The following is an 11,081-nucleotide window of genomic DNA, read 5'->3' on the forward strand; positions in this document are numbered from 1 at the left end:
TCAAGTACTGCTTTGATCTTCTTACTTTTAAGTAATGTATCAAAAATGCTCTTGATTTTATCAACACTGCCCTTCTCTTCATGATTATTGCACAATTTGTCCCAGTAAGAACTTACTGAGTTCTTATTATTAGAACTTATTAAAAAGGTAACTACGTACCTTCCATCTTATGTTCAAGTACTGACTAATATTTCTGATTCTAAAGCACTTCTAATTGTAAGCTTTCTTATCATTCATTAGTAGGTTAAATTTAACAACACATTAACTCTGTTGTGTAGACTTAGTGACCATTTTCCAGAAGAATGCTTTCATGTTTACATATTTAATTTATTAATAAATTTCTGTTTTGTTTTTTAAGTTATCTTTAAAGAATTTTAAGTATTTTCACAGAAACAAATTCTTAAAGACATAGGCATGTTTAACCTGATTTAAACAGTCTATCATGTATATGTGTATCAAAACATCACACAGGGATGGGTGCCAGTGTAATCCTAGCTACTCAAGAGGCAGAGATCAAGAGGATCATGATTTGAGGCCAACCTGGGCAAACAGTTCACAATACCCTGTCTCAAAAATATCCAACACAAAAAGGGTTCAAATGGTAGAATGCCAGCCTAGCAAGCATGTGACACTGAATTCAAACCCCAGTGCTCACAATAAATAGTAAATAATCCACTGCATGGTATTCTAAAAATATGTTCAATTTTTGTGGTATTGATGTTTGAACTCAGAGCCTTATGCTTACTAGATAGGCACTCTACCACATGAGTCACATTCTCAGCTTTTTTTGCTTTAGTTATGTTTTTTTCAGTTGTTTAGGAAGCATTTTATTGTTGCCCTGAGTGTAAGGATTTTTACAAATCCTTACAAAGCATTCACACAACTGCCCACCTAGACCTGCTCAGCTTCTGAATCTTGGTTTGTGCAGACATATCAACATATTTCTCCCCAATACAGATAAACATCCTACCATAGATCAATCTTAACCTCCAATTTCAATACTTGGTCTTGAGTCAGGAAGTTCTGCAGAACTGCCTTTAATTCAGATAGAATAGTGTATCTAAAGGAGATGGTGATCACTGTGCAAGGAATTTCTCCACTTGGACACTCAGGATGGTAGAAAAGGCAGAGATGACTCCCTGGGCATTAGCCAAGAGAACCTTTTCAGCAAGTAAAATCATAAGGTTGAATGTAACCAGGGAAAGCCTCTCATTTGCTGTGATATCATTAAGCTTTTCTCTTTAATGGGACACTTAATACTGGCTTTCTGAATAGAGGTAGATAATTTGAGGTCCTTCAGGAGTTGTGCTGTTCTCAATAGCTCCTATTCTACCTGTGCCAGTTTATTCTTTTCAGACACAGCAGAATAAAGAGCAGTGGTATAGTGAGCTTCAATGCCATTTACCTGAACACGGGACATCACAAGCTTGGAAAAGGCCTGACCACTGAGGTACTGAAGCATTGCACCAGCCACAACAGCAGGGATATCTTCTCCCTGGACACTGTAAGTCATACTTTTTAAATAAGATCTCTCAGTTTTGCCAGGCCAGCCTGGACCACATTCATCCTATTTATGATGCCCGAGTAGCTTGGATTACAGACGTGAACTACCAAACCAAACTTATTGATAGAGGTGAAAAGTTATTAATGTGTTGCCTAGGCTGGCCTTGAACCATGATGCTCCCAATCTTTGCCTTGAGTAGCTGGTAATATAGACATGAGCCACCACACCTGTCCTCATGCTCAATATTTATATTTTATATAACTTTTAAAATATAAATTAAAAAAAATTATATTCTTAAAACATGAAGATACATCTTGAATATAGATGCACATTGAGATCTTTGAACATTCTAAATGATATTTTTAGATCTGATTATAGGCTCTCTCTTGAAATACAAGTTCACAAATTCATTTTACTCATGTATTCCTAAACATTGTTTTAAAAGCATTGAGCTTTCAATGGCTCACTTTTCCACTCTTTTCCTTTTTAAGACCTTCTCTCCACCTCATATTTTATAAATGAGAATTACTCTGGTATATTTCCTGACGAATTTCAGCAACCAGGTCATATTTAAAGCTTGTTAATATATATGCATCATCAGTTCCCAGCTTAAATATCACACATTACAATTTTTAAACTTGTATATCTTAGGATATTCCTCTTTTTCTTTTTCTAAATTTTTCCACATTCTTAAAATTGCCTAAACATAATGTGAAGATTTCAGTTTTCACATCTGAACCATAATCTAAGTAAGAGTATATTATGAAGATGGGAGCATACAGTGGTGTCATAAAGCAGCAGAGACTTGAGTCAGGCAGACTTTGACATTTGAATCTTGCATACCACTCACAGCTTTGTGACTGTGCTTATAAACACTCATAGAGCATGTGATGGTATTCAAGTTACACTTATCATTAATGATTAAGTAATTTTATCTGCTGCACAATACTTACAACAATGGGAATGAATATATGTTGGAAAGATTGCTGTGAAGTTTAATATTAATGGAATGATAACAATGACATTGTCTTTATTATAAGCAATCTAAGTATTTTATACAAACTTTTTCCTTATAACAACTGGATGAGGTAAACAGCAATGATTTCTAGCTTATAGATGACAAAACTGAAGCAAAGAGAGGAAAGTAACTGCCCAGGGTGACACACTCAGTGAGTGACAAGGAAAATTCTAAACCAGAGACCCTAGATTATCTCATTGTCTTGGATTAAAGAGGAACACGTATTCGAGGGCATAACTTCTCACTGCTTTGCACACTTTTCATTCTTTGGTACTAAAGTTATTTAAATTACTCATGAAGAACAGCAATCATTAAATTAAATTCAGCATCATGAAAATGTAAATTCTATAATAAGAATTTAGTATTTACTGTCTAAAATGACTTCAATACTAAACTTCTAATACACTTGGATTAGCTTTTCTTCCTATATATATATGTATATATATAAAATATCCATAGTATATCTATATATATATAGTACTCCCCACATATATATATATATATATATATATATATATATATATATATATATGCTTCCAATGACAGAATAGATGCATTTCAACTTAAAATTCTAATTTAAAATGGCAGAATTTTAAGTAGAATGCCATATTTTTGTAGAGGCAAAAATGCAGAAATTAAAAGAGAGAAATTTAGCAAATGTAAGAAGGGTCAATTTTAAGCAGAAATTCTGATACAGAATTCCATCACTGTGTCTACCACATTTCCCTTTCATTTCCATAAACACTAGTTGCCATTTAACTTTATTGAGAAACTGCAATAATTGGAAAAAATACATCTATGCAACACCACCAGCAAAGAAAATCAGAGCATCTAATTGTTCTTGTTTGGATGTATATCTGTGCTTTCATATGCTTATGACATTATATAGCTATCTCTCAAAACCACATCCACTTCCCACTTCCTTGATTTATTCGAATACAAAAATTTTGATAAAAATCAAAGACCGTTGGTTTGCATATGAAACATTTAATGTAGTAAATACTTAAACTTCTTCATTCTCAAGAATAACCTGCTGGAGCCACTGTTTCAGTGACACAATTGCATGCAAACTCCACTGTCCACAATTTCATAATTTGAAAACCTTAGAGCACTGGTTTCAAAATGTATTCTTTTCATAATTTTTTATGATTTTAATATCAACAATAATGAGTCTATAAATAAATGAACTTTTCAGCTTTTGTGGACTCTACAGAAATGGTCATTTTATCTGTTCTGATTTATCAATCCAGAAATTCCATGATGGTACCTGAAGTCTTATTATTACTCACAACTGCTCCATCTTCATAATGCAATCCTAGTGTCCTCCCTTTCAGCCAGAGTCATTTATCATACTAAAAACATTCCTCTATGTTACTTTTCGAAAGTTACTTGACCTCAAATACTCAACTCTGGTCTCAAAATTAACCCTTGCCTTCATTCTTTTTATATAAATCTGTATGAATTCTTAGTAATTGTCATCATTCTCTTAAAAATGTTCAAGAAAAAGAAAATCATCTTAATGCCAAAATAAATAAATAAATAAGAGCAGACTTACTGACTCACTCACCTTTAACTACTTTTCTTTTCATCTTCCCTTTCTTACTCATCTACCTCTTTTTTTAGCAATCTTTTTGACCTATTTCTCTTTTTCTATGTATTTTATTTACTGATAAAAGGAAAAGCCAATTTTGATATGATAACTGTCCCCCTAATCTCTTCTTCACTGATAAAGATAAATTTATCTACAGAAAAATGTGTAGCTGTGTCAACTAAAGATGGAGCAGCAATCTGGTGCTGCTCTGTAACCTTACTATTTAATTACATCATTCACTTTCCCCCAAATTTCCCCCATTATAATCCTCTCTTCTCAAACATCTTGTGCCACCAAAGAACAATGGAGAGAATCTTCTCAACACATTTGCATTTTTATGTTATCATTTTTGTGTACAAAATTTCATTAGATTTATGCCTCCTACCTCAAATCATGTTTTTGTTCTACTCACTTATTTCCATCAACATTTATGCATATAATGATAATTTTTATTTTAAAATATGAAAAATTTTAAAACAAAAAAGAAAAAAGTGGGTTTTTTTCTACACTGTTGTGACTGACACATTCGTCTTTCTGGAATTTACTTGAAAAAATCATCCTTTTATATACTCATGTTCACTAAATGTCACATTAAAGGTCACCTGTAATTAAAATGTTACTAAAATAAAAGGACAATCATGAAAAATCTCATTGAACCAAACAAAATTACCACTGTTGATCACTTCCAGGTATCTCTACTTAAAGACTTATCAATCATGATGCATAAAAAGAAACTGACTCCATTCAAAGCATCACATAGTCTTCCCATTCATACTTGACAGTTCTATTTGTCTACCTAGTAAGACCAAAATGGAGTTATCTTTAACACTTACTTTCTTTTACAAAATACAATAGCACTTTCTCTAAATGTGTGCATATTTTTTCATTCTGTTTCATTGTTTGTGTGTGCATGTACATGTGGGTTAGAATACTGACAAACGACCATCATTTCCACTTACATTTTCTATTTTCAACAAAGTAATCAGTTACTTAACAGATATCAGATCGTCTTAATTAATTCTCTGTTTGAAACTATTGAATTGCTTCTCTTTTCAGTGAAACTTAAACACATAGTCTTTATTTGGTCTTACTTCTGCTCCTGCTACTTGACTGACCTCATGTTTGACTACATCTTCCTCCTTTTGCTTATTCTAGAAAAACTGGCATCCTTGTTATGTCACAATATGTGATACATGTTTTTGAGTTAGACCATTTTATGCTTGTTTCATCTCTCTGGAATGCTCTTTCCACAGATATGTGCATAAACTACTCTCTTATTTTCTTCAGGTTCTTCACTTCATCAGAACAAATTTTCATAATTCCTTTCTACATGTCTGTCAGTTGTTGCTTTAAGCTTCAAACCATTGTTAGTTAAGTGATCTATGAAAAGGGACAGTTTATTAATAGAGATAACTGGAGAGATGTAGCAAGAGGAAAGAGTTTTACTTCCTCATTCTGGGATGCTCTGTTACCCACTGCCTTGTGCTGCTGAACTTGGTTTTGGAGCATGCAGGAGCATATCCTTCTACAGTGCACACCTCACCTCTACAACACCAGCAAGGTCACCTGCCATACCCAGCAAACAGTAACTTTCCCCAGAACTCTGCTAAGGTGATTCTTCAGAGCAGTGCCTCTTGTTAGATGCCTCTGGTTGAAAATTTTGCTCAAGACCTGAGGATAGATTTCAAGCGAATTCTACTGGTGTGGCTCCATAGTGACTTCTTTGCCATGAGACAAGCCACACACATGCCCTTTCCAGCAAGGACTGAATCTCACTCAGTCTTGGAAGGTAACAGAGCTCTTCACTGTGTGCTCCATTTCAGCCCTTGGCTGCTCTTGATTTCTCCTATCCTTTATGCTACTAGCATTTCATTTGCTACTAGCATTTCATTTGCTTCTCTGAGCCAATTCTCTTTCATAGCTAATTATCTCCATTCTATTTTCCCTAAAAAATTAGTGTTATTTCTATCTTTTAGTTAGACCTTTTTTGACTACATTATATAAAATATCAACCTCATCCCATATGACTATTTTTTATCTAATTTTCTGTATTGTGTTTTTCTCCAAAACAATTAGCACAATATGATACTCTATTTACCTGTTATTATCTACCTCCCCTCCTCCATAATATAAAGCCAATGATGCATAGGGACTTTACTGTTCTAGTTGCTACATCTATTCTACCTAGAACAGTCCCTGGTATTTAAGAGGTCTTCAAGACAGTTTTTGAAAGTGGATGAATGAATATTGTGCAATAACAACACTTGGAAAAGTGTTACTCAGACTAATCATAACCCCATTTTGATAGACATAAATGGTGTGGGCAATTGCAAAAGTATTGTATAATATTTATAACATATATTGTCATTAATTATATTTTCTGGACTGCTAAGATTTTTCTTAATTTATAACAAGGTGATTATTGTAAAATGAGAATAATTTTCTATGAGAGTGATTGAGTATCTTTTATTAGAAGAGGTCAATAATGACTGAACAAAATGAGTAACTTCACGGAAACAAATTTATTCTTTAGAATATGTTGAGATGTCAATGTTTATTTTTTTGAGTTAAAAATTAGACAATAAATTTGTAAAATTCTAACTTTTTTCAAGTATTGGTGCCAATTTTCATTACAATAAAGATCTAATTGAGAAAAAACTTCTTAATGGTCACCATAACTTCATATCAGATTTCTATTTTAATAAAAATTTTAGAAAAATTAGTCATAGTGAGATTTTCAAGTAACAAGGCAGACAGATTTAACTGGGGAATTCAAATTATTAGTGATTGGAACTGGTCAGAAAGATAACAATTATATAAAAGAGATCACATAAACAGTGGAGTGTACATAAATTAAAATTCAGTTAACTCTTTAATGTTTAATTACATCCAATTTTTTAAAAAAGACATTTTTTATTTTATTTTGCTTATATCATGTCAAAGCAGCTGAGGTTTTGAAGGCCCTAGATTATTAAGTTTTAGGATTATTTTGCATTTGATACTCTGTAGTTGCAAACTGAGAACTGAGTTGTTTTGTGGATTTATACATCTAAGTATAGCACTGATGAGCTGAATCATCCCATAAGAATGCATAAATGTGTGTTTATTTCTGACACTTCTGCTTCATAGAGTTTAAGTCTGAAGTTTAAAAACAAATTAACTTCTAAAGCTTAAAGGCAGATCGACATTCATTTCACTCTGTTGAAGCTACATCAGTAGTAACTGAAGAAGAAAATGGCAACACAGATGTCAAGGGCCCCTGAATAATAAGGATTCAGCAGAGTAGTTAGTGGAAACAGACTATCAGGTCATAACTTTAATAACTCACACTCATCTGGTTTTAATTAGTCATTGGCAGATTGGATGACCTTTATAAAGCACTCAAGAAATAGTTCCAAAATGTCAGGTCATTGAATAGAGCCTCTGAGTGACATGCCACTGCATCCTTTCCTAGGGAAAGAAAACACAACTTACTCCAGAATGTACAGGTAAAAGCTCAATTCATCTCTGACCTTGGTATTTGTAGGCTTTAGCCAAAATTCTCAAGCTCTGCTTTCTCTAAATAAATCATCTAGATACTTACTAATGAAATTTATACTTTCAATTTTAATTTCAATTTCTTTCTTGTTTTTCTCTTTTCTATTCTTTTTGTAGTATTGTGGATTGAACCAAAAGCCTTTTGTATGCTAGGCATGTGTTCTGCCACTGAGCTACACTTTGATAAACTGTGTTTCCAATGTATGTCAATTTGGTAATCTTATCTGTAGATTTTATCTCATGCAAAAATAAAAATAAAAATACTATTTCTCCCATTTATCATATAATATTGCTAGCTTTGTCATATCAGCATTGATATTAATGTTATATAATTGATATTAAATATACCTGGGTTTTAATATGTGTGGAATAGATGTTCGATGTCTTTTCATTATAATATTGAACTGGTGATATCATTTTCAGGCATTTTTAAAAGTCCATACATTTATAATTACAGTCCTTCCCAAGCCCGTGTTCTATTTAATGGTAAAATCCTTCCCACGAACTGCAGTTTGTGCAAAGCATAAAATAATCAAATCAATAAACACAGGTGTGAAGGTGCCTCTGGAGTAACCTGTGTCACATTCCTTTGGGTATATCCCCAAGAGTGGGATTGCTGGATCATATGGCAGGTCTATGTTTAGATTTTTAAGAAGTCTCCAAATTTTTTTCCACAGTGGTTGCACCAACTTGCATTCCCACCAGCAATGGATTAGGGTTCCTTTTTTCCCACATCCTCGCCAACACCTGTTGGTGGTGGTGTTTTTGATAATGGCTAGTCTAACAAGGGTGAGGTGGAATCTTAGTGTGGTTTTGATTTGCATTTCCTTTATGGCTAGAGATGGTGTTTATTGCAGCACTATTCACAATGGCCAAGTTATGGAAACAGCCATGTTGCCCCTTTACTGATGAGTGGAGCAAGAAAATGTGGTACTTATACACAATGGAATTCTACTCAGCCATGAAGAAAAATGGAATCTTATCATTTGCAGGTAAATGGATGGAACTGAAGAACATCATTCTGAGTGAAGTCAGCCAGGCTCAGAAGACCAAAAATTGTATGTTCTCCCTCATATAAAGACTTTAGATCTAGGGGAAATGCAGCAATGTGGTTGGACTTGGATCACATGACAAAGGGAGAGCACATATGGGAGATCTAGGAATAGGTAGAAAACCCAAAACACGAAAGCGTTTGATGTCCCCACTCCAGAGGACCTAATAAAGAAACATTAAAACTATAGGTTATCATGAGCAGGGGATCAGGAACCAATGTGAAGATCAGTTAGAGTTGAATCAGCATAGGTCGTAATACATGTGTACACGAAAGCAATAGTAGGAATCTTTCTGTATAGCTATCCTTAACTCAACTAGTAAAAATGCTTTGTCTTCCTTATTATGCTTATGTCTTTTCTTCAACAAAATCAGTGATATGGGCAGAACAGGATCTGCCTGGAACTGGGGGGAGGGGAAGGGTGTAAGAGTGGGACAGGGTAGAGAAATGACCCAAACAATGTATGCACATGTGAAACAATGAACAAAAATAGATAAATTTAAAAAAAAATCAAAGTAAAGAAAAATTACACAAATAAGAGAGAACTACAGAAAAATAACTTGCCAAGAATATTAATTTAACTAGACTTCCTTTTAGGTACTTTTAAATATTTCCTTCAAACTAACCTATAAGGAAAATTTCTGAAGTTATTCTAAGCTTTAGAGAAAAAATAAAAATCCCCTCTCTAAATCCTTTAAAATAAGTATGTGCTTCTAGAATAGCTCTATACTTTCTGAATAGATGCTTTAATTAGGCAGCTGTATGACTTTTCAGTTTTATCTCCACATGCAGCTTGGGTCTTCAAGAGAATTGCCTGCTGATTTTTTTACAGTACTTCTTGCTTTACTTAATTTGTTTCCACAGACATGAAGTGCAAAAGAAAGAACATTTTATAAGTACATAGGTATTTCTATCAATATTTGAGAAACAGCAATGGAAGAAAGAACACATCTTTGGCAAAATATTAAGGGTGAGCCCTTTACTGCTAATAGTGAGTGTTCACATGATTTTATGTAGCCTATGGTATCTGCCACTCTGTTTTCTATGTTACAACATCACTACATACATCTCTACCTGTCTCTAATAATAATGCTTGTATCATTGTATTGAAAAATTAACACTGTCATTTTAATTGAAAAACACCACATATCAAATTTTGTTTAATTTCACATGCATGATTATATTTTGTGGAGGCAGTTCTTCTCACAGTATATGTCAAGTGACCATTTGGCAATATAATTATATATATATATATATATATATATATATATATATATATATGCATGTGTTATAATATGTATGTATATGTATATGTATATGTATATATATCTGCCTTTCTATTTATGCATGTGTATTAGGAACTTTTCGATGGAAACTTTTTCATCTAAGTTTGTTTGAGAGTGATTTTGTTTTATTTGATCCATTCTTAATTACACAGAAAAGTATGCAAATGACAAATAGATAAATAATAAATTCATAGAATATCTGAGAAATACAGAAGTCAGAGTCACACAAATTTGTGATGTCTAGAAAACACATTTACAACATTTATAGTTGATACTCAAAAGTGTGTAGGGACTATAAATCAATTGAATTAGAAACATCTCTACTTAAGTATTTCATAAAGGATGCTTTAAATGCATATAGGTAACTTTTCTCTATCATATCTATGCTTATGTTAGCATAAGTAGAATTACATAATAAATAACAACTGAACAGCAATTACAAAGTCCATAAAGGTATTAGATGTGTTGGAAATATACAAATTCTACATCCTAAGGCTACTTGGGATTTGGTTCTACAATTTATACAATTATAAAATAAAGCAGTAAAAATAGAAAATGTTTTTTAATAAAGACGTGAATACTTTTTATGACTTTTAAATAATAGCAGTTTGGTGGCAAGGGACATTTCTATTTAACTAAATTGTCAATATGATTTTGTAAATGGAGAAAAATAAGAATTGGAACTTGGAAAAGATCAACAAGGAAAGACAACCCACAAGACTTGAACAAGGATGTAGTCAACCAATCTTCATGGGCTATACATCTGTGAGAAACATCACTGTATCCAATTATAAAAATATTCCCAACACTGGAGAGGGTAAATATTCATTTAGGAAACTATGCTATTAATAAAAGCTCATCTCCATGCCTCAAAATACAGGAGTGAAGGAACATATTTCGGTAATCTTCTTAAACCCTGGAAATTTTATATACTGTGTCTTTTCTTATTTAAAACTTAGAATGAAATATAGCACTGTGGTTCTGATACTTATTAAATGCAAAGTGAATAAGTGAGGTCTTTGACTCTTTTGAGGGGTTCATAATTACAATAATGTTAGTGCTAATAACAATAATCACCCTCAAATAATGAGGAT

General features: G+C 32.9%; 1 pseudogene; it reads right to left on the reverse strand.

Annotated features, from left to right (window-relative positions):
- Window positions 1-875: 875 nt before the first annotated feature.
- On the reverse strand, window positions 876-4,111 carry LOC109680110 (ATP synthase peripheral stalk subunit OSCP, mitochondrial-like; annotated as a pseudogene).
- Between the last annotated feature and the right edge of the window lie 6,970 nt (window positions 4,112-11,081).

This window comes from Castor canadensis, chromosome 11, assembly GCF_047511655.1.
Source record: "Castor canadensis chromosome 11, mCasCan1.hap1v2, whole genome shotgun sequence".
In the NCBI taxonomy this organism is placed as follows: domain Eukaryota; kingdom Metazoa; phylum Chordata; class Mammalia; order Rodentia; family Castoridae; genus Castor; species Castor canadensis.